This window comes from Bombus huntii, chromosome 9 (genome assembly GCF_024542735.1).
Source record: "Bombus huntii isolate Logan2020A chromosome 9, iyBomHunt1.1, whole genome shotgun sequence".
Taxonomy (NCBI): Eukaryota; Metazoa; Arthropoda; class Insecta; order Hymenoptera; family Apidae; genus Bombus; species Bombus huntii.
Window position 1 is genome coordinate 7,172,694 of NC_066246.1, and position 25,996 is coordinate 7,198,689.

A 25,996-nucleotide genomic window follows, 5' to 3' on the forward strand; every position below is an offset into this window, starting at 1 on the left:
TAAAGTGGTCATTATAATATTTAACAGGCGAAACGAATCATTATTTAGATTCTATTCCCTTTTAAGCCATTGACGTACTAATTATTTCGCATTAAACGTTCCCGTATATGCGTATCTTCACGAAAACTTTGAATCAGATAGAAAAATATCAATTTTTCCAAAATTCCCACAGTTCTCATTTAGAGTATCGTTTATTTGCGCGAGGATTTGGAAGGAACGACGATTAACAAAACGTTTAAATTGAAGAAACGGCCACAATTTTGCATCGCTGACAGACAGTTGTACACGGCTATATATATTGATACGTGGCATGGAAATCAATTAATACCGAAACGGTTCATATCTTTGTGTATCTTTGCTTGCTTCTTTATTTTGTGCATTAATATCTCTCGATGACAACGAGGAGATTCAAAGAAATTATCCGAAAATGAGACCGTGACACGAAAATTATATCAGAGTTTTATGTAATCGAGTGCGATAATTGAGGCAGTGGAACGCGATAAAGCGTGCAGATTGCAGCCGAAGGAACGTTTACGATGGGAAATCGGAGGACTTGGTTAGCGCGACATGTTTTCGACAAGTGGCGGCGTCGACGACGAATAAATAAGGAGACAAGAACGTGTAATGACCCACACTCGATTATTGCGAAGCAGAAAGAGATAGGAGTGCTTCTCGCGGCGAAGAACAGGCGAGATAAAGACGAGCAGATAGAAAATATGGCCATGATATTTACTAACGCGGCCTCCACGTGAAAGTGCTCGGTCTTCGCTTTGCGCTGTGCTCGAGGAGCGCGTACGGTGTCATGTAACGGGTGACATGACCGAACCATTTCAAGAAAAACAAGATCATGCCCGGCTCGTTTGGAAATGTCACGTTTCAAGTGTTATCCAGCCTCGATGAGAGATAGTATTCATTTATTCCAAGGATTCTGCGACTATATTCACCCTGATGGCTGCTACACCTGGTGTACTGAAGGGCAACTACGATGTGCAGCAAAAATAGGACGGTCGAGTTAAGAGGGATTCCTGTAGGATGGAATTTGACCTAAATATGAGAATCGCTTTGTAGAAACGCGGACTCCCTTCCTTAACAGCTGTTGGTAAATTCTGCAAGTATAAATGCCATTTAACGTATCTTTAATTTATCTCTCACTTACGAATATGTTTGTGAAGCAAATTATTTGAATTTTTATGAATATTGGTAATTATAAAAAGTTTGGCAGTAATTATAAAAGGTTTGGCAATTTAGCAAATTATATTAGTGCCGATCATTTTTTTAAAGTAAAGGAATTTTTTATGTATCTATAAGGTAAGTCATCTTCGAAACTTTACGTCCATGTTATTATTATTATTGCGTTGTGTTGAAAAATATTTTTCAAGCAGAACCACATTATTGTATATAATGGCATGTATAAATTATAAAAAAAACAGTTATATTTAAATTAAAAAGGATATCTTTCTCTTTAGTCGATATATGTATACGTTCGTTAGGCGCTTGCTGGGGAAGGGAAGGAAATAAATATGCAATTTTATGACTATATATATACTGATATTTTTGCAGCTGTTCAATGGACACCTGTGGTTTTTTCACCTTGCCCTGAAAAATTCATAATTTTATGTATCTGTAAGATCTATTTCACATTCGTTGCGGATAATCAGACGTCTGCTATATTCTCTATATATATGTACCTCTTTTTTCCCGTACGTAATTGAATGGCTCAGTGAACCAAGCGTAACATTGGTCTTGGTTCACTTTAACTATATGATTGTTACCTAAAAAGTAGCTTTATTCAGTGAAAGTCAATTTCTACGTAAATAATGACATCTACGTCGATATACAGTTTACAAGAACCACGTATATATGAGAGACTGTTATTTACGGATTTTTAAATACATTCGACAAGTTTTACATCCGCCATAAGTTTAAAAAAATGTGAAACGCCTTTAATTTTCTTCTTTATTCATTATTTATTTAATTTCATTGTATAATGAAATCTGCGAGAATTAATAATTATAATTTTTTGAAAAATTACATGTTTTGGAAATTTATAAGAGTGAACTGTTTTGAGTAACGTTGTAAGTAATATTTTTAATTTTGTCAATATGAATAAATACACTTCGTTGGCAACAGTATTCTTGCGTTTTAACATTTAAGCTAAGATATCTTGAAAAACTAAAAAAAAATGTCTGTTACTCAACCAATCTAATATAGTAACGCTTGAATACACTTCATCAACTAGTTTGTGTCTAAAACTTCATCGGCTATATAAAATACATACGCGCGACAAGTTTATTGAACGGATAACGAGGGAAAAGCAAGACTGCAATTTTCTTCAATTACTAAAACTAACATTACCTTCCTTTCTACATAACATATGACCGAAATTAGCTTCACATTTCATGTAATATAATACTCTTCGTGATATGTACAAGGAATATAAAAGTTATATAAATTTGAAAAACGATTATCAATTATATTAAAATACAATTATGCAGTTCGATGCGATATTTCTAGAGTTGCCTTATTCAATTTTTCAATCTCATTGTCAGTCTCCTCCATTTCCAGCACTGGTTAGTGGACCACTTAAGTGTACCAATTTCACGTTTTCACGCTTGACCAAAAGCCTCGTGCAATTCACTAGTCGATTCGACAAACGGGTTAGCCATCGTTCATGTTTTCCGCCTTTTCTTCGCTTCTCTCTTCGAGATATTCTTTCGCGGATGGTCCCTGTCGAGTACGGTTGTAAAGGTAATTCGTCCAAAGAATTTCGATGAAAATATTCGCTGGCAGCGAGGTATCCTTAAGGTCTCCTCGGTGCTCCTCGCAAACAAGGACAGAAGAGAAGGGAATACGAAGTTGTACAGGCACCTTTCTCGCGGTGCTCGCCATGGAATGGCAAAAAGAGAGGAGGCACTCTGACGTCACATTGGTTGGTCGGTAGTGCCGCTAGCCTCTCACTTGGCCGGCGACGTTCGGCATGCTCGCTTCGTTTTATATGTGATCTCGATCCATTCAATTTCGAGGTGAATCGATTTCGTTCGATTGCCACTCGGCGATCGAGGTCCGCCAGCCAATCGGAGCTAACCTGCGAATTTTAGGCCCGGTGCACGCGTGCGACAGTGCGACATGTAACCGCGGACCACAACTGTCTGTCCTGTAGAGTACATATACGCAAAACAGTGTGGAAATAAACTGTCAGTGAAGTTCTGTTTTCAAAGTTTTTTGACGGTGGTTTCATTTTCAAGCCGGTTCGCCAGTGTGCGCGGCTGATTATATTGTTGTATCGTTGTGCCATGACACTCTGGATACGATCGTGAACGGATTAGGTGGCAGCCGCGGTAAGTCCAGCTTCTTCTTATCACTTTGCTTCCGCTTTTATCTCTCGCCTCAACCGCTTTCCTCGTGGTCTCGTTCCGCGTCTCTGTCGTTTAACGTGTATGTACGCAGGATTCGTCGTTGATCGTGCCAGCAAATGAGTATATGGAGAGTTTATCGATGTTGGAAATGACAGACATAAAATTCCTTGAATATTCTGACATTTTGGTAGGACGTAGTTGTGCAGAAATGTCAAGTATAGTGTAAGACGACAGTTACGATTACTATCATTATTATTATTATTACTAATGAATAAATAAACCCATTATACATAATGCTGTAGATAAAATAATTAGTTCTCAGCGAACAACAGATACGCATAAAAAAATATGTCTAAAGATGACATAAGATGCAAAGAAACAGTCCATTTGGAGAAATTATTTATATTAATGATACTATGACTACTATATACAATTAGATTGTCTATATAGAGTATAACCTAATTCTTGAAAAACTGCATGTGTTTGTTTGGACGTTTCATTGCAAATATAGTAGGATTTGAGGTTAATTGTCGAAACATTTGAAGGACTCTAGTCGCTCGACTATGTCGATCACCAAGAGAGATTTTAAAGTAAATAGGAAAGTTTTTCAAGAAATAATGTATGAATTTATATAATTTAATAATTAAATTAAATAGTATAAATGATTTCTATAAAATTGATATAAAAATAAAGATAAATTATATATTTATGTAAATAGGAATTATTATGAAACGTTATATAGTGTGAATGCTGGTTACAAACTCTTATTCAAACGCAGAAAAATTAATTTTGTTCTTCTAAGCAGTTTGCGTTTATTACACTGAAATCCTTTACAGAAAAAAATAACTGACTGTAGAAATTACTCTTGTTGCTTACACTATACTTGACTGTACGATGCGTTCATCATGAAGAAAGTACAATTAAGAAAGGAATCTTTTCAAATTTGTGTGGCCTTTATGTTGATTTGCAAACGTTACTTAATAACTGACTTACATGAACGAATCTGTGGACCATTGACCTTTAAATGTCTGTACGTTGAAAAAGTGTCAAAAATATTCTTTCATCATCACAGCATGAATAATTGATGGTAAAGATGGACGTCGATTAAGAAGAAATGAAATATCTACTGCAGATTCAATTTTATGTCGCTGTTAAGTAAAAACGATTGCAATAATGATTATTAAAAAGTATCGACTGATACTTAACATTTATATCTTTGAAAAATGCATTTTAACTTTATTATGTAATTACGAAATATTATACAGTTTTTAATAACAACGTCGTCTTAAAAATACCCGGAGGAAATTTTACATTTTAACGCTCAGGTGATAAGTAAACTCTTATGTCGGTCATTTTGCATGCATTCCTTCAACGCGGAGAAACGCGGTCGCTTGTTTCACTGCTACCTTTTGGTATTTCGAACAAGGTAGAATCACGTGGCTTCGACTATAGTTTAACCCAAATCAAAAAACAAGGTGAAATACATAAAGAAATATATTTTTTCATTTCTTAAATATTTAGTCTTGGGAAGGTATACGAAACGCAGAAGGATATTGAAATTTATAGACTGAATTAATTAACTTGTCATTTTTTCTACCTTAATTAATTTCCTACCATTAATTCTTCTTGAATAATTCTCATTCTACGAAAACAGAACGAGAAAGGAGCACAAATAAAAAATAACTGTTTTGATATTAGAATAGGAAAAAATTAATGTTTCAATTTCTGGAAAATAAGTTCGTTCAAAGTATATTTTTTTCCTCAATAACACTGTACATAGATACTGACGTAATATCAACGTGTATTTTTCTATTTTAGATATTCAAAGTAGCTTAATAGGTTGTACTGGATTCTCCATGTCTTTTTATTTATTAATACTGGTTCACGCGATAGAGCAGCAGTAATCTCTTCCCAAGCGGAAAACAGTATTCAAGCGTTTACGGATTTTCTGTATATCCTTTATTTTTTTCTTTAGATCATAGATAACGATCACGTGTACTATTACGTGAGTACAAACGAAGAAACCTTCGTTGAAGTTGTTAACTCATCGATCCTGTCTCGGTACTTACAAGTGTTATTTTCCTCTATCCAGATTTTTAATAGAAAAGGAGGATATACCAAACACGCGAAACATAATTGTCGTAATTCAGCTATAATGCCGTTTGTGGCGATATTTCAAAAGAACGTCCCGGAGTGTTTTGTAACATTAAGTAAGATCTGTCGCAAATTACATAATCGCTGAAAAATTATCGAATTCTTTGGTAATAAGCCCATCTGCGTCAAGAATATTTCATTTAAGCCATAGAGTGACTTACTATGATTATTTAATATGCAACGTTTTCCTGCACGGTGCATAATATGCATCTGTCAGAAACATTTTTATGATTGACGTAAATTCAATAAAAATACTGAAATTATATAAATTTATGGTCTGTCTTAAAAAACAATAGTTGTTATTTTTTTTCGTCAAACTATATATAGTAATATCTCATATTCGAATCTTTACGACACAATGGAAAATACGTAGCTACTCGTATGTCCGTATTTTTCAAACTTTATTGTATTCTACTGGCTCGCTATTATCCTGAAACCAAACCATTTTTTATAATAATTATTATTCCTAAATTGTAGAATACTAGTTTTCTGATTACCCGAAGAATATATAGCTGCGTATATATTCTGTCATTTTATTCTGTTGTTTAAAACAAAACAAACATCTTACGTCATTGCTTAGAAATTTTATCTGATAAATAAAATACCAGAGAAAAAGATGCAAGAAGATATATGATGTTTTTCAAACGCCGAGGAGACATTTCTGCGAGCTTTATCCTGCCAAAGAAGATATTCAAAAATGTATTACACAATGAAAATAATTATACAACCATTAAGTATCCTATGAAATATGCAAGTGCAAGAAATATATTTACCTGTATGTATAATATATAGAATTTTATACGATAAATCCTTCTCGAGCGATTCAATTAAAACTGGCGAACGAGTGCTCTTCCTTTGGCAAATCCACCGATCTAGTAATCGTAAAAGGAATAAGGGGTTAACGGGTTAAAACAAATTACCGCGTTTGAGTGTGAGTCGTAGTGTGAGAATCGACTTGGAATCCGCGACGAACATTTAACGAGGTCGTCTGCAAATTCTCCATTCGTTATTACTCTGTTACCAACGCAATCTCGACATTCTTCTCGATCACCCTAAGCGTTAATAACGCATAAAGAACAAGAAAAAAAAAAAAAAAAGAAGGAAAAAGATCAAACGAAAGCAATTTTTGTCTGCCTTGGTAGTTAACTTCTTAGCCGATTCTCGAACAATTTGCCGCTCCAGCTTACCTGCAAGCAATTCCGACGTTTTAAGATCCATCAGATCGGACCGCAAACGTTTCTCGATCATCTCAAGTTGGACAGTTTTAGAAGGTCGAAGAACTGTTAGGCCTTCGGTTAACAGTTTCCCATAGCACATTCAGAGCAGTTCGATTCGTTCGATTTGTTTCGTTCGAGACCATAACTAACGAAATATCTGGCGATCGGTTTCCGTGAATCGCATCCACAACCTTCGGCATCATCGATTCCACGATATCCAGTAAGTCCAGTTTGAGTAAGTATCCTGACTCCAAGTGGATTGACCTCCGCCGTCAGGATTCGTGATAGGAATAAATTGCCCGTTCAGACCTACACTACGTGTTCCCATTTGAAAAGCACGTCGAATCGTTCTTGTTAATTTCGGATACTATTGCGTCGCGGTCCAACTGGAATATCACGTGTCAACGGTTTAACTTAACCCCCTTTGGCTCGGGTTTTTTCGTCGTGTTTGAACAAACGTTGCCGTAACAGTTCTTCGGCGACCTGTCTACGAGCTACGCGTTTATCTTGCACGTCTGTACGAGGCATACGGTATTCGAGTAGAAATCTCTGATTTTCCCGTGGTCGATTCTTATTCACGTGAAAGCAGCCAAGGTTGGATATTTTTTAGGTCCAACCGAAAGGTGCATGACGAAGAACTGGTACTTCCGAAGAATACGGTACATTAGTATTCTGGAAAAGGTATCCGTATGTAAATCGTAGTCGAAGTTATAAGTAGCCTTTGGGTAAACAAACCGACCTAAAAAAAATAGCAAATACGAGACGAACCTCTTTCTGTTAGGACATTTTGATGGATATTCTTATCGCACGTGTTATTTTTTATTCTCTCGTTTTTTCACTCATTTTATTCTTCCGTTTTTTTCTTTTTTTTTTTTTTTTACGCTTATTCTGTACGTTCGTATCGAAGAATACACAGAATATGTGGAATAATTTCGTTTCATTTTACGTTTAGTATTATTTACCTTACAGTGTAGGGATTTTTTGTGCCGCCTTGTAGACACAAATAGTAAGACTCGCGACTCGTCACAAGTGACACGAGAAATTGCACGTTGGAGGGATAAGGATTTTCGATGAGATCGAGCTACAGCGATCGACCGAGCTGGCAGAACCGATTCGCTTGAATGGGAAAAATTATGCACAGCGATATTCTTTTCCTATTTATTGGATCGGAACGATTTACCGCTCGAAGTTAGTCGAGCGAAAGGAAAGGTTTCTTTCATTCTACATAGGTCTACAGTGGTTTTTCTTCTTAAAATTAAATGTCTACCGTGGTTACGCCTCAGAACCACTCGAGTTATCGAATATCTCTTTAGGAATAAAGCAACCATAAGGATGAAAATAAAGGAGAAAGCTTACTTTCGTCAGTGCTTTATTGTTTTCATTTATTTAAGGAAATGTACTTAATTAATTCTCTTAACGAACTAGCCGACCAGATGCAACCAGATAGTTAGAAAATATAATTGCACCTTTTCCGATGGAAATGCTTGAATAATTCAACTTTCTTGCCTGGTTCGCGTAGAACGTTATCGCGTATCTTTAAAAACGTATGCGTGTATCTTTTCGTGTTAAGATATATTTAAGTATACTTCTTACATTATACTTTCGATTTTGCTCGTTAATAATATCGACCATGTTATTCCCATGCACGACGCGTTCAATTTATTTACGATTCTAATTTAACAAAACTTAAAGCAACTTTACATTATAGATTTATATTCATAAAAGATTTCCTGGTTTATACAGAGTGGTTGGTAACTGATGGTACAAGCGGAAAGGGGGTGATTCTACGCGAAAAAAAGTCGAAAACATAGAATAAAAAAAATTTTTTTTTTTAATTTTTCCATCGAGACAACGATCTACGATTTTCTCGAAAACAAAGCCTCAAACGAAAAATTGTTATTCTATACTTTCGACTTCTTTTTTCGCGTAGAATCACACCCTTTCCGCTTGTACCACCAGTTACCAACCACCCTGTATATCTGCTATTATATTTGCACTCTTTTTTCAAAATATCTTTCGGATACTCTTTTAACGTGACACGATATTTGTGGCTTTATTTTTGTTTCTGTACACTTGTTACTATTGCGAGTGTTTACGTGTAATATCCAGTTATACGTACAGCACGTACTTAGTAATAGAAAAAATTATTTCTACGATAAGCCAGCTGTAACAATGCTTCTATTTCTCACGGTATACCTCTTTCCAATATGCTTCGTAATATTCATCGACCGCGATAAGATAAGGCAAAAATGCGCGACTATGTTGACGGTACATTTTTCTGCAGTTCAGATTACTGTTGATCGAGGAGGACGTATAGTTTAGAAAATTTATAACGGTCTTTCCACCATAAGACGATAGAATTCAAGATGAGTAACCGCCAGTTGCGTCATCCTTGTCCGTTGATTCTTCTGATTCTCGACCGCAGAAACGAGAGATGAAGGAAATACAGTTCTAGTCAAAAATCACAGGGGATAGACTTACGAAACGTTAGACGTCTGTGGCAAACAAATAGCGGAACACTTGCGCGCATGTACAATGCACATATACGCGAATCGATTTGCACATATACAGACGAGAGGGATCGAAAGATCCCATAAAGTCGTCATGGATCGAGCAGGGCAAGATGCGCGCACGATAATTGTCTTCACACGGAAAGGCGCAAAGGAGTTAAAAAGCTTGCCGTTAGTTTGCCGCGGACAGCGCGGTGTTAACTCAATAGGATTTGACGTACACGGAACAATGAGAACGCGAGACAATCGTGAAAGCATCGCGGTAAAATTCCCTCTGATTGTTTTCGTAGAAAGTAAACACAGTGGGAAGAGGATTCGAATTCTGGCGAGAGTGCGCGCGCTCTTTCTCGTGTTTCGAGAGGCGCGCAGGCACGAAAGGGACGTGAAAATCCGAATTGAGCGTAATTACACGTTACAGCTGTGGCCAAAAGAAGAAAGAGGTCGAACGTTCTCCGCCCGGAAACGCGAACACGCGACGAACGCTTGAAAATCGTCTCGACGGTGGTTTCCGGTGTTCTTCGATCACCTCCATTCCTCTGACTCGATTTCTTTTCTCTTTCACTTTCCGGCGAACAAAGAGCCACCTGCTATGTTTTATTTCATTATTTCTCGAATATCTTAGATCTTGGATATACGTAAATTCGCAACTGATAAGCCAAGCTATTCTATCATTCTAAAGTTATATTGGCTTGGCAATTAATTGATTGATTGTCATTAGGTGGTATTGACAAAATCCGCAATCACTTAGTTGTCAATCGAATATAACTTTAGGATGATAGAAGTTAGACTGAAATTTTGTTCAATTGTATAGTACAACTTCGTCCATCTGAACAGCTCGTGTAACGAGATTTCACACAACAGGAGTTTCTTGATTCTCCTCGCTTTCATCCGTGGCGATAGATGTTCGCGTTCAAATTTAATGGCCAGAAGATCGGTTTATTCGGTCAATCGATCACACGTAAACAAAATTTCATAAGTAAATAAAGTTTTTTACTATTGCAAGAGGTATTTATAAGCCTCGTATCCTGATAGAAATTGGTATTGCTCGATGTAAGCGAATGATAAAATTTCGTTCCATATTTGACGAACGATGCATCGGTGCTCGAAGCTCGAACGAAAATTGCAATAAACGGCAATTATCGTTTAAAGGTCGACGAAACAGGTTTCCCAGAGTCACGAGGATTGTATATATTATGCGAGTACGCTAAAAAAATGACCGTCTGTCTGGCTACTTTCAGAAGCTGATCACGTGGAACATATGACCCCGAAACACTATTATCATTCGTTGGATCAAAAACTGTTTTGAAGCAACGATTTCTCAATTCGAAACGAGCAACGAAATAGCATCGTCATCGAAATCATACACCGTACGTTCTACGAATATTTGTCAATGAATATTGAAAGAAGGAACAACGCGCAGGTTGTAAAAAAATAAGTATGAGATCCATTTCCACGTGAAAGTGAACTCCGTTTTCTCTGTTTTCACACCGTTCTATTCAATTCCTCTTTAACCGTGGAAAAGATAAATTATTAACGTTTAATGCTTAACGTTTGATCTTTGGCATGAATAATACATCTGTTTACCGGTGGCCGTGGTATTTCTGTGAAGCGTTCACCTTTGTGGAAAATTCTCTGCAAGAAGCCGGAGAGTCCGCTCGTTCGTTTCAATCGAACTCGAACAAAAATTTAGACACGGTGAACAGAGCGAGTTCCTGGAGGAACGAGCGACGACATAATTACGCAATGTGAAACCTAGTAACCTTTTGTGATTCTATGCGCGGCTGTGTTGGAAACGGATAATACAGCGTGTATTGTATGTACTCCGCTTTGCAGCAGCATGGTAATAGCGAAGCGTCCTGTTAAAAGCGGCTTGCTCGATCAACGAGTCACAACGAGAGAACAGCAGCGCGTGATGAAAATGATAAATCGCATCTTTTTTTTTACGATAAACATTTCCCGAAACGTAGTACGAAACAAGTGAGAGATTTAATCGTCACGAGCTATACTCGCGAATAAAAATAGAAAAATATACAGGGTGGTTGGTAACTGGTGGTATAAGCGGAAAGGGGATGATTCTACGCGTAAGAAGAAGTCGAAAACAGAATAAAAATTTTTCGTTTGAGGCTTTGTTTTCGAGAAAATCGTAGATCGTTGTCTCGATGGAAAAATTAAAAAAAAAAATTTTTTATTCTATATATTCGACTTCCTTTTTTTCGCGTATCAACCACCCGGTATAAAGCTCGTTAAAATTGATACGCGCGTTGTCACTAACGCTGAATCACAAAGACGTGTTTTATAGTACAAAGATTAATTTTCTATTTTTACTGCGTACAATTTATTATTTATTAATGCAAGATTAACGGCACTTTTTTACGAGATATCAATCAATTCACTCGTACAAAGTACTCTGCTAATGTAACGTTCTCTTGTTTATTTCTATTTGTATAATTTGTATAAGCATTTCGATAATCACGCGCGTGTTTTTTCGTATTAAACAGAAACAGCTTTAACCTGCATTTAAACGCAAATTGGAGGATTCTATTAAAAATTGCACGTTTTTTGTAAATTATTGTAAACGTAAAGCGAATGGAACGGTGTACATTGTGCTATATGTTTGTTCGATGTAATGAAACCTTGACGAGTCAAAAAGTGTGTGTGACATGGAACACGAGAAGCTTTTATTTTCGAGTTTGGATTAAGCATACGATACGTGTACGAAGGAATGAGAGTTATATCTGGTATTAATATACCGCTAATCTGAACCTTCACTCCTTGAAAGTTGCGAAGGTTGACTTGTTCCCACTTTTGTTTCGATGTCCTCGCGTTTCACCGCATCGGAGAACTATACACCTTGTCGCGTTCGAATAAAAAAAAAAGATCGAACTGTTATCACGGTTGCGTCAAAGTTGAAAATGCATCCGTTGGAACGCTAATAGATAACTGTCTTCCTTCTACAAGAAATGCATCTATTACCGTAAAATGCTCACCTTGGAAACAACTGGATACCGAAACGCTGCGAAACACCGAAGCAATGGGAAAGTTAAGACGTATGAAAACGAATGTATCTAAAGCAACGCATCGAAAATTTTGGAGTAGAAACTCCATGTGCTGCAGATAAATATCTGTATATTTTGCTGGTGAAATCAAATAAAATAACGAGCTTTTCGAACGCATTATCATCCATACACCGCTATTTAAGATAAAGCAACAGAAGTAAATAACAGGCAAACTAAAAATTTTATTCGAATGATTCTTTCGATGAACGTGTATCTCGATAATGCTCGATACCAACCATAGTATAATACGCGTAAATTATTTGCGATAGCAGTTCTTTGGACTTGAGTGATTCAAAATATTATTAAACTTAATTGATCTGTATAAATACTATGACTAATTGGTATCGTTAGTTGCCATTTTCTATTACCTTTTTCAGTTAGATAATCTCCCCTATCAATCAAAGTGTTTTTCATCCGCGATCGTTTCTCTTTTCATGCCTTGTACCAGTGTCAGCCATTCGATGGATGTAATTCCTCGGGAACTTTCTTTGGAGAAAGAAACTTTTACACTATATAGATAGTCAAAGGTAAAATTATCAAAATTATTTGTATCAGCACAGAGAAAGACTCGTCACAACTTCTCTAAATTCACTAAATTCTCTACAATTCTCTTCACACAAATTCTCTAAATTCAGTTAATGGTTTGCTTGAAGAATATTTGAAAATCTATCGAGATTCCATAGCTTCAAGAATATTTCATCGTTTTAAATCGTTCAGAGTGGCTGGTGAATTTCTTTGTTGGACGGTCATTCATTTTGTCGCGAAGATCCTGTTTTGGATCTGGTGTAGACTTTCGACAGCAACCGTTAGTCACTCAGAAAATCTTAATACAAGGTATTGAGTTATTTAATCGGTAGGTAACGTTACTCGGCAAATAAAGATTCCGATGTTGACGAAAAATGCAAATCTACGACTTTCTCTTTAAAACAGTAGATTCGAGGATGGCTGTTTACGAAGAGGGAATTACAAGATTTTAGGTTTTACAAATCGATTAATGAATAATATAGATTCTACATAAATGCGAATACAAAATTTTAAAAGTTACGAAATATATTATTCCAGAAGATACGAATTCTTTAGCAAAACACGTTGATTCGTCGAATAGTATGGAAGATATTCGATGGAAAAGTTAACAAGCAGTCTCGAGTTTCTGTTTTACACGTTACGTATCGATTATCTTTAATCTTCTTTTATTTCTTTACCATTTCTCGCTACAATTATCTTTACCGATGCTCTTTCTCCATCTCATACGTTGCTTTCTCATTTTGCTTATTACATGTTTTGATCTAACATATACCTTTCACGATAATCAGTACTTTTATCGAAAGCTATTTGTATTTCCAGTAAAATCTTAGCTCCGTAATATCGTAAAAGATATAAAACCAAATACAAGAGCCCATATATTTGTCGTTAATTAAATTACACCTCTGTAAAAGTACGTAATATCTGGAGATATATATACTCGAGAATGCATTTCATATCGCTAAACGTACATTTATCGGCTCATATACGTATGAAAAATAAGCTGCACTAGACCGATTATTCACTGCTTCCAATTAGATTTACACCATACAGAATTATTACATCAAGGCTCGAAACTCATTCCTCAGCCATCATTTTTATCCGAATATAGCATTCGTTTGATGCTAATGGAACATCCTGCCCCTCCTTCACGCGATCTTATGAATTTCATATCGAAGTTTGAAATACCGTGAAATCGATGCAGCCAGTTGGAGCGTTCGTCGAGTCCACATTACGCCACACCTGCGAAGTGTGTCAATGGGCAAGTAAATAGTCGAATGCCACCGTGGTGTTCGTGTGGCTAGCCTACTCACGAAAAGGAATACAGAGGCAATAGTTTGGTTATAGTTAATTTGTTAATAGTTAGTTTCGAAATAACATTACGATTTAAGATGATAAATCGATTGATATTTTCAATGGATTTAATTGTTCAAGCGTCTGATTGTTCGATGTTAACTGTAGAGAAGAAAACTTTTATATGTTCGTGTTGAAACAAACACACACACACACACACACGTTTCGTTTCTACGAAAATACGAGATGGAGAAGTCCCGTAAGACGAAGTTGCATCGCGTTTCTTTCATCTATCGAGTTAGGTAATTAACACTGGTCTGGATGTGCTACCGATCGGAATTGAGTCTAATGGCAATCGAGCGGATCTTTTTACGAACAGTGGAATTAAATCAGAAATGTTGTTCGCGAAGCTTCGAGTCTCAGCTCGTTTTAAAAAATGGGAAAAGCTTTTAAACGAATTTCGTTGAGTAACACGTATATCGAAGTAGATATATCGTAATTATCTGTTAACATATATCATTGGATAACGAATAAAAAATAAAACGTTAAGTTCCTACACACTGCATTCAAAGGAAGAATATATTCCCTCCGCCTTCGAACGTTACTCACACTGTATTCGCTGTATTCATTTCCAGAAAGTCTAGCTACACGACCAAAAAAATATTCCTCGACTTGCCCACACAGATTTATTGCTCCTCGTTAAACGGTGCTAACAGATTTCCTAGGATTTCACTACCATCGATTTTACTTCCCTTCGAAGGATTTATCGGCTTAGATAAAAAGAGGAGCCTCACAGATTCATGGGTGAAAATCCTGCAACAAATTCGTTGCTGTTCGAACGACTTTGTCCGCTGGTAATTATCGTCATACCGGAGAAAAACGACTTCTATCCGAGACCTACGGACGAATTTAAAAGCTACGAGGTGAAGACAAATGGAGATGACCCGTTTAGCCCCGTGTTCGTCGATGAACCGTTGGTCACGGCGAATGCTTGCAAGCAAAAACTTGGAAACGCGATGGGCGACCGGTTTGAATTCTCGCTATCGAGAAAGGAAACATCGACTTTCTTCCTGTCTCTATCTCCGTCTCTCTCTCTCCCTCTCTTAGTCGCAAATTCTCCCGCTTTACCTTTTACGACTGGCTAGCCTGCTCGACGCGACAATCACACGCGAAAGCAATGTTATTAGCTGCATATGCTGTAACAATTGTTAAGGTTATTATATGGAATATTGTTCATTGCTGGCTTTGCCTATTTCTCTTATATATAGGTATATCTTTGCAAAGGAATTTCTGATTCTGAACTGGTTTGCTTCTGAATCATAGCTGGTTTACCATTGTCTGTTTATAGAGGTCAGAATGATTAGAAGATCGCCTACTTAAGTAACTGTACCGCTCAATAAGGTATCGGGAACTTTGTAGGCCTTGAACGGCGTTCAGTTTAGCGAATGTTTGGCCAACTTGTTGTTATATCAAATACTATCTCTTTTATATGTAATTGCTTTTGCTTTTCTCCTTTCCCTTTATTTCGGTATTCTTAGTCTTAGTATTTCGTTATTCGATCCTTTATATCAGGTTGCCCGAAAAGTATCTTTCTTTTACAGACACGTCTTTTACAACAATTCATCTTTATAGAAACGCGAAACCTAATCTGTCGAACGTTGTAATCTTTATCCTGATAGAACACAATGGATCATACGTAATTCGATAAAATGATTTAAAACGGAAAATATATATTTACATGTATAATATTCACATGTACTTCTACTTCTACTTCACATGCGATGATGTCTCTACTTTTATATCTCACAGCCTGTAAAACCTATATATCTAGAAAATGATAACGCAATTGTACGTAAGTAGACGCTAATTTATGTGTAGTGTGACAGAACATGAGCAAAAAGATGTTTTATTCGTATAAGTATTTAGCAACATAAATTCTTTTCGCAACTAGTTGCATGTTTTGTAATCGGGGAAAAATTCTCGATAACGCGGTATAAAATGTTACACTATGATTACGGTTAAACTGCAAACGTAACGTCGTCCGATCGCAAACGGTTAGAAATGTTCGTTTAAAGTTTTTATCTAAACGCTATTCCCCTTGACTACTTGTTGCGTTGCTATCCACTGGCTTCTCGGTAATTTGCTAAAAAGTTTTAAAAAAGTTGTAACCTTAAGATATTAATCTATAGAGATAAAAAGGATAAGGATTAATTAAGAGGTCATTCACTTTTCGCTCCACTTTGAACGTAGATTTCAGTTAAATTTAGATTAACAACTTTACCACCTAGTTAATAAACGTTGACTATTCCAGGTCTAACTGTAAACGTAATTCTTTTGTGAATGAACATGTAACAAAGAGTATCGCGTGTATCAGAATGCGCGTAGACACGGTGAACTACGATGAACTACGTTATTTAAAATTTTGCTCTACTGAACAAACGTGTTTTCCGCTATTTGTGCATATCGAATAGAATACGCGTGTATGATCATAAAAGGATGAACTAGTAGCAAAGGCTGTTAACCCTGTCTCCGGAAGAGAGCAGTGCACGAGCGGAGGCCATTGTCTTTACTTTCCGATTGCTAGACATTCGTGTAAGATCTTCACATATCACTGATGAATATATATACGTCAAACGCGTGACTAACATGATGAACAACTTCCTTTTTAGCGTGGTCTTACGCTGAACTTCATTGATAATATTTTATTCCATTTTTCTTTGTTTAAAGGTAATTAATATGTTAAGAAAATTCTTCTTTTTTTCTTCCATTATTTATTATATACGTAGATATAGATACTTTTTCAAATATCTCGTACATCGCATTAGATTCATGAGATAAAGACAAACATTATTTCAATGTATATTTCAAAATAAATTATTTCAAAGTATAGATTACAAATATCATATATGCATACGAACATAATGTATACCATGAAGCAAATCCACAACAAGTAACATACGGTGTAAAAAGAATTGCACGTTTAAACGTGCATATTCATTTTTATTGCACGAATATATAATAGACAAGACACTTGCAGTCCCTTTTCTTGTAGAAAGGTATGCCACAACGAAGCGTCAAATGAAATTATTTATTAAATAAAGTTATAGAAAAGCAAATGTAGTGTGCACGCCATGTAAGAAACAGACAGTTCTACTTACATATGGTGGCCTCCTTGTTGACCCGAAGTAAACGGAGCATGACTGAGTTTGTTCGATGGTTGTGTAGCTATCTCATGGTGTAAAAGACATCGATATGTGCGTGTACACGTATGTGCAAACTGTGTTTATTTGAGAAAAAGAAAGCACAGAGACAGGGCAGCATTTAAATTTAGAACGTATAAAATATACGTCTTTCTTTTCTGCTATACGATTACATTACATTTACATTTCATCGGATAAATAACTGTATTTTATATAGTATGCAATATTGTACGAGATATTTTACGCAACGAAAGATCAACTTAGAAATATCGAAGATATTACTCTTGATCACATTTTTTTTTTCTATTTTTATTACTAACAGAGGAATTGAATTGCAATTCCTACAGAAATGCAACAGTAGTTTACCTTGAACGATGAAACTATATGTTTTTTATCGAAATGTCTAATTTATGTCCCTTCGTGTACAACTGTACAAAAACTTAAAGATAGTTGTCAACAGGGAAAAATATCTGGTAATTTCTTTTATGAGAATTATCAATCAATATGCAAATAATCCAAACGAATAATCCAGACTTAATAAGCACGAAGCATACATACATAGTTGATTAAACAGGATCTCGTTTACACATTTCCCGTTCGGCTATTTGCAAATGTTTACGAATACCGTAAAAGTATCGCTTTACGTTACGTTGTGCTTTGCATTTGCAATGTGCAAATGCCTTAATGGACGTAGCAGCACCGAGCGATGTTCTTCTTTCTTTCGTTTGAAAGTAACTTTGATGTAATTCTCTCGTACGGTTCTGCTGTTATAATTATAATTTATTTACAGTGCGAAGAATACATTGAAAGAAATAGAACATGTGTTACGTAAAATACACAAGCGATATATGAATATAAAAAAAAATTGTCTCAACATATAACTAACATATGCATGTGCCAGTCTTCTTTGTTTTAATTACCTCTTTTAATTGAAATCCTATTGGAAAAAATGTAGACAAAATTCAACAGCCTAAAATCTCAATCTAACTTGTAGTATCATTTACATAGAATTAAATCACGATATACGTAGGAAATATAAGAAAATGTAATGATACAGTGTGCAAAATTAATCAAGACAGTGGAAACCAGGAATATTTAAAGAAAGATTTAAGGGAAGAGAACACTTGATATTACTGGGAATAATTACGAGAAATAAGAATAAGTACGTGATTTTTATTACAATACGATCCAAAGATCCAAAGATGGTAATGAATTTCAAAAGAATATTAATAATTTCGCAATAATTTTACGGGTTTATCTCATTCTTCCAAACGTGTCCTGGCATATTTATGGACGTTGATGTATATAAATACGTAAATAATATACGTAGGAAAGGCAAAAATTGCACATTCAGCACAGTGCGAGCGAATGCGCGAATAAATGAGATACCGCTACGAGGAAATTTATAAACGAAACTCATAACTTGCGCTCATGCCACCATGTAATGATATTTTGTAATACAGAAGTGATTCTACCCCCTCGCCAGCGTCTTCCTCCTCCAAGCGTTTTACAGCGAACAGTGTGCTGCAATGAAGCATTACGTGGAAATGCATAGTAATTTGTAATCGTGGAGTTTACCCGAGATTAATTTACAATAAATGCCGGCAGGCAATTTCGATCTCCGGCCGAATCGAAACGAGCAAGTCACGAGCGTTGACGCGAAGGAGAAATGGAAATCGATCGACCGAGGTTTAATCCGATGTTATCTCATGCGTAAGGAGGAAATCCGGCTTCGGGGACTCATTAATCTATTTCTATTGGACGCGAATGAAAGCCTATACCGCGAACATATAAACAGAAATTAACGCTAATTTATCGGAAGACGCCATTCCTCATCGCGATCGTGACATGAACGTTCAGAACCATAACGTCGTTGCAATATGAACGGTGATACAATCTACCTTACTTCGTATTAATTAATATTGTAACATTTTATCGCAACATCGTAACATTGTATCGATTAACTTGTTAATTGCGGAGTTTGCGGATATGCAGGTAAAATCAAGCAATGACGAGTATACGCGTCAACTGCACCGAAATAAAATCTTCGATTGACGTGTATAAACGTCGAACGCAGTTAATTGGTTAACATAAAGTACGTGTGATATTGTATAAGCATATAAACATACAGAATGTCTGGTTTTAATTTGTAAATGCGAATTACTGGTGCTGTGTGAGATATATGTTCAGACAGGAATTGAATGGTTTCGAGGGGGATTTAACTAGGTGTAATTAGATTTTCTGTAAATAGACGCGTAGAGGTCATACGAGGGTGATATGCATTTTCTTAAATAGAATAATTTTTAATTCACCAGACGATCTGCTTTGACACTCTCTATACAAAATTAGTATCTCCATTCGTATCAAAAAACTATTCGTCTAGTAGGTATTTTAACTTTTATTTTCTAGAACTTATCGCATAAAGAAACAAGAGAAAAAAAATACAAAATCGTACCTCACGTGTTCCCTTGTATTTTACACGATAGATGTTACGAAATAGAAGTTCAAATATTCGCGATACTAATGGCTTTTCGACACGAATAGGCTAATAACTTTTTATGGAGAATGTCAAGATGGATTATGCATTAAAAATCATATGATTCCATTTAAGGGAATGTATGTCACCTCCGTACGACCTTTACGCGTCTATTTATAGAAAAAGTAATTACGCCAAATTAAGATCATTAAATTCTTGTCTGAACGTATCTTTATCCAGCAAGTAGTTAACCAGCAATTCGTATTTAGGAAGTAAAATCGACCACTCTGTACATGATAATTTTTGCAATTTACTCGATCATTTCACAGGAAAATTATATCTTTAGGTTTCCATTAATATTATAAATTCTTGATATTCTTCAGACACGATTTCCTTCGTGATATATGGTTTCATCAAGTCCATCCACATCGATGACTCCCTTGCACATCGTACGAACGCATCTTTCTATTAGCTCGTTCGTTTTTATCGCTGTTCGTTAAAATTTACGAAGGACGTTAAATTAACCGGCGATAAAAATAACAAACGAGATATTTAAATCTCTGAAACTTGATTCGTTTCAATAAAAACGATACTTAAGAAATTTCGTCAGATTGCATCATTCGATCTGAGCTACGACAATCGAAAAGTTGAAGAAGTATCTACTCCCTTTCGTCCTCCGAGAATAAATGCGATAGAAATAGAAACTGGAGAAAATTGGACTTGTCGTATATTTGCCACATAGTCTTTGTACGTTATCGAAACGCAACTGGCCGATCGCTGGTATGTATGGAAATGTATTTTAAAGAGAGGACGCGAAGAAAGGCCGCGAGCGGCTGTGAAAGGAATAGAGAGGAAAGGGAAGAAAGGAGAGATCGAACTTGCGTAAAATGTTTGCGCGTATATATCCGCGATGCACGCCCGAAGTGAGGCTACTTTCTTGAAGCGAAGAAAGCCGTCTACCTACATCGTAGGTGGGAGTAGGTTAGGTTACATTATATGCTTGGATGCGAAGAAATTTTACCTTCCTAATACATATATGCGGGTCAATAAAAACGTCAGAGGGCTTACATAATTTAACCAAACCTTGTGTACGTATTTCTCCGTTGAATAGGGATCATAGATAGACCGACACGCGTAACTACTTGCTCGAGCACTTTAGAGGTTAGGAAACGTTTCGAGATGAAGAAGCGTTTGAATTCAGTCGCATCGATTGTTCGTGCATCTGCGCTATTTCGAAACCGAACCCGATATTGGATAACGTATATATCGCGTGAATACTTGATACAAATTATATTATCGAAACACTTGTGTTTGCCCTGCGGCGGTATTCTCATTCTTAAGATTCTTTCACTTATTCGCTGCTGATTGATTTTCTACTACCTATGATATATAATACCAATAAATTGTCTACACAATCGTAGTGCACATATGTGTAAATAGATCTTTAAATAGATAGTCGCTTGCTATAATATTCGGTAGGTAAAACAGTTTATCGAGGTTCTTCGTTTCCTTAGTTACGTCTACAAAAGTATGAAATTACGCAAGTATCTGTAATTTAGTTATTTATTATTAATATCAACGTAAGATTACAGTGCCAGGTACGAGACTCCATTTCCGCTCTTGCAATACGCATTAAAAATGTCCTCTTTCCGTCTGAAGATACTTAATATTCGCGTTTAAGAATCATAAATTGTTTCACATCATCCGACAGAACATGGATTTCCCGCACGTTATTTTAATTTAATTACATCACTTTCTATGGACGAGCGAAGAATACTCTCCTACACACAAATATACCAAATTACGTTTTACATCGAAGGTATCGATTTCAGAACCTGTCTAAAACAAATACTTTTTATTTCTCGTGGCAAGAACTATAGGCATTTAACATTTTTTCTTCTTTCCCATAACATCTCGTGCATGTTATTTCTCTCGGAGCAACTAACGGGCTTAGTGTTCTCTTATTCAACAACGGAAGGTCGTGTGCGACGCTGCGCTTCTACATTGTACAGTTGTTCGTTTCTTTTTTCATAATCGCTTCGCAGATTGCATTCGTCACTTACACAGCGAAGAATGTCCGTGGCAATGTCCCTTGGTCTATTCAGTTACTGAAAAAAAAGTATCTTGCCTTACGGTATTGCATATACATTAGAGACTCAAGCCAGCGATAACGTAAGAATGTAACGTAGTATTACATGGGATATGTAATCCGAAACGACAAGTATCACGCGAAACACGGAACAGTTGCTGTTCTTCCCACTTGAAATATTTTTTTTTTTTATATCCAACAAAATTCTTGTTATGTACGTTAAATGTTACGCACAAATGTTTGAACAAATTTCGAGCAATATTTTGAAATTGCCGTAGTCGAACTCGGAAGGAGAATTGCACGTATGTTTAAATTAATTGGATATCAGCGTTGAAGGGAATTCGTGCATAAAATCATAGCATTTAGCTGACTTTGGTTGGACGCTGAACGTACGATGTATCCGTGGAATAGTTTGGGGGAAAGGTAGGCGTGCAAAGTGTCGATCGGCTTGGACTCTTTCGAGTTCAATTTATACCATTCACTCGAGAATTGTAGTTGTGAACCCCACACGCGACTCACGCCCAAAGAGAATCAACTTTCATGGAGCGAGGAAAGTCTGTCCACCCAAGTAAGTAAGTATATTATATACTTGCATAAATACTGGAAGCCAGATAGAATGCATATACAGCACCAGGCAACAATTTTAGATCATCTATAAAATAGAAATGTTCTGGTTTTATGAACGAACAGAAATATATTTGATATTATTTTAATTTTATTATTAATTATTATTTCTTTAAAAACTATTTAACTGGAAAATTAGTATTAATTTCTACGATAGATTTATGGGATTTGTTTCCCAAAAATACGTTTAATTGTTGCCATAGGACTTAGTAAAAGTAAATGTTTTAAGTTTTTTGCACGGTGCTGTAGATGCAGGAGCAGACGGAAGGCGGCCAGGTTCGCGTAACAACTTCGCCTGTCTTCTACTGGACCCGAGAACGGCTTGAGTTTCACGAAGGAACTCGTTCGTTTCTTTCCTGGCCAAGCCTTTCAGTATCGAGGTAAAAGCGAGAGAAAAACAAAATTATATTTGCACCTCGATCGATTGTGGAGGTAAGAAAGTTGTGGAGGTTATCGGGATGGTTTCTCCGCGTACCTACGGAATCTTGCGTTCCTCCTTTCAGCGAAATAAAGAAGCATACTTACGTATGTTGAAGATGACATTTTCATTTTTTTGTCGACGTGGAATATTAAATAATAAAAAAAGATTGAAGAATATGTTGAGTCATATGCTTGAGAAATATAGTTAATTATTTGCCGTGAAACTGAATTAAATTTGAAGTTAAATTCTTCAGAAAACGAATAATTTAACGTTAACTTTTTGGAATTTTGTTTCTCTGATAATTAAATTTTACTAAACAAGTAACTTTTAATATTTGATCAGTTAGTTCCAATTCCGTTTAATTCCAATTTTTGTTTGTTAGTGGTATTCTCTAGAATATTCGATATATAGTGAAGCAAAATGTAGTAGAAAACACATCGTTTTACGCAGGCTTGTAAATTCGATCGTCAAGTGCGCACTTATAACAGCGAGAATCGCCGCACGTGTGAAAGTATCACGAAATACTTTGATTTTAATGTAAAAGATTCTCAATGCCTGTCGGTTTACTTTGATATCTAAAATGTTATATATTTACTACGAACGAATCGTTCGCGCATTAAATTGCCAGTTGTAAGAAATAAACATGAAACATAATAATTCTTAGTAGTATTACAAGTATGTGCTTGTAAATAATTATTTTATAATAGGTGTTTTAAAAAGAAAAATTATGATTTCTAATAAGTTTAAAAATGCAAAATTCATGTTTTCCTCATTTCTATTTTTTCCCCCGTTTTTGATGGCAATTTGATGGTATACAGACATACATGTGTATATGAAGATATCTTGGAGCACACGTTGAAATTAACGAGTGTGCAGAATTTATTCAATTCACTTCCTCGTTGTTAATCCTGCTAGTACACAAAGGCATTATAATTCCTGACAATCGTGATACACTAAATATTTGTACTTACATGGAATGTTGCGTCAATCGCGTTACCTCATTCACCGTCGAAAAACGATTTATTAAAACAATTAATAATACACATTTGTTCGTTCGTAGATCGATAAGAATTTACGATATCGTACGGAATTTCAAGACTATAGCGATATTTTTATAATATGTACGTAGGAAGTGCCACGGATAAAAGATATCTGTGAAATTAATAAGCGATTTCTCACACGATGCGATGTTAATCCGACAGTTTCCACTGAGAAAGAAGTTCTTCTAGACGAGAAGTTAATTAAGCATTTTTCGCGCTATCATTAAAAAGAATGAGAGCGATAAAAATGCGATTAGCAGGATGCAAACGCTTTGCGTGGAAACGAAGATAAATGACGTTTACGCTATGCTCTTCGTGCTTCTCGACAATCTTTTCTTACTTTTCTCTTTCCTTTCCTTTTTCAACGAAAAAAAAAGCAGGAATCGCCAGTTTCTGAATCGAGCCGGTTATCTTCTTTGATTGTTTTAACATCTTCAACTGTTTCGGCTAGGTGAGCCGTAAAACAGCCGCTGATTTCTCCAGTTCTTACGAAATCGATACGTCTGTGGCTACGCCTCGCCCACACGCTTTTTCCGACGAGCAAATGTGGCAAAATTGGCCATTAAGACAGAAATTATTTTGCGTTAGTTGCGGTTTGTGCCCGTTCTCCCTCCACGAGCATAGTGGCATTCTTGTGGGAAACATTAGAGTCATTCCATTCCCATTGAGGATTCCACAATGGAATAACACGAGGAATTTATTAAATTAACGTTAGCAAATTGTGAGATTTCAAATTCAACTCGTTCTAAGTGATTAAATTTGCTGGAAATTGCTGGAATACGTACCGATATCGAAAGTGTTTTCACTGACAGTGAAAGTGATATGTTAAACAGAAATGCAAAAACGAACTCTTGAATATTCTTTTTCGAGATGGCAATTTATTTTGCAGGAACAAAGAAACTATTAGATATGCAATTTTATTGGTAAGAACCTGTGTGAAAGGAGGAATTGGTTGATATTTTTGTATTTGCGTTGCTGCTTTTCTACTAAGCTGTACCGGAAACGGAAGTAGCTACGAAATTAGCCTGGCATTTACAAAATTCTCTTTAACGTTCGGAATTTATAATTAGTACTGAATTGTTACGCATTACAAGATACAAGAGATAAATAGGAGATAAGACTAAGACATAAATTGAATATACGATATATTCATTTTGTAACTGTAGAAGGCAAAATTTATTAAAGCTAGATACCTTAAGACTCGATATGATCATTTCCATAGCAGATAAAAAAGTATTTTTATCTCCTGCTCTTTCATCCGCGACATTTTCACTTTTTTTTGTCCAATTCTTCTTGCCATTCTTTTACATCTATTTTTACGTTTTCTCTGTCTTTGCGTGTCGATAACCGTTTCTCTGGAGAACCGTTATCGGGTCAGTTTACCACCTAACCAGATCATATTCTCTTTGGTTTAATGGATACTTACGAAAATAAAATACCATCGAGGTCCCTGTCTTTTGTTTTCTCGGATACAGTCGTGTGCCGGCAGTCAATTTTCTCTTATTACTTTTCACTTGTTCCTACCTATAACTATCTTGGTCGCAAGATATTGATCTACAATGGGAGATTTATTGTTTAAGAATAGAGATATTGATCTGAAATAAAGAATTTTTACCTTTGAGACCTCATTTTGCGTGTGAAGCAAAAATTATTAGTTTCACTATATTAAATGACGCATAGAGATGGAGAGAAACACAGCAAATCATTAATACTTGATCAATTACAAAGAGCTTTAGATTTTCTGTAACGAAATTTCAATGTTTCCTTTTTCCAAAGATAGATTTTTATTCTTGCAATTATATTTTAACATCTTGCTATCCTTTTAAAACATAAGAACTTGGCGTATATGAAATGAAGGTTAGTAAGATAAATTCATGCGAATAGGTATCGGCAATGAGATCAACGGAATGAAATGCGTGTCACGATGATTCTTAAAAAAAATCAGTCAGCGACATGCCGGTGCATCATAATGAATCTCGCCAGTACGAAGTAACAGTATCGAGAGTATAGTTACACCGCTGACGGTAAGAGAGGTGTG

The 25,996-nt window shown here is 36.0% G+C and overlaps 1 protein-coding gene across 3 annotated transcripts in view; it reads left to right on the forward strand.

The window, feature by feature from the left end:
- The first annotated feature begins 2,182 nt into the window (after window positions 1-2,182).
- The window catches only part of LOC126869769 (titin), a 46,868-nt gene continuing 23,054 nt past the window's right edge, over window positions 2,183-25,996 (forward strand). For 2 of the 3 annotated variants that reach the window (XR_007690991.1, XM_050626710.1), the window contains exon 1: window positions 2,183-3,338. The gene's annotated coding sequence lies outside the window, so the exon portion shown is untranslated. The remainder of the gene's footprint in view (window positions 3,339-25,996) is intronic. The other variant, XM_050626709.1, reaches the window with a different exon arrangement.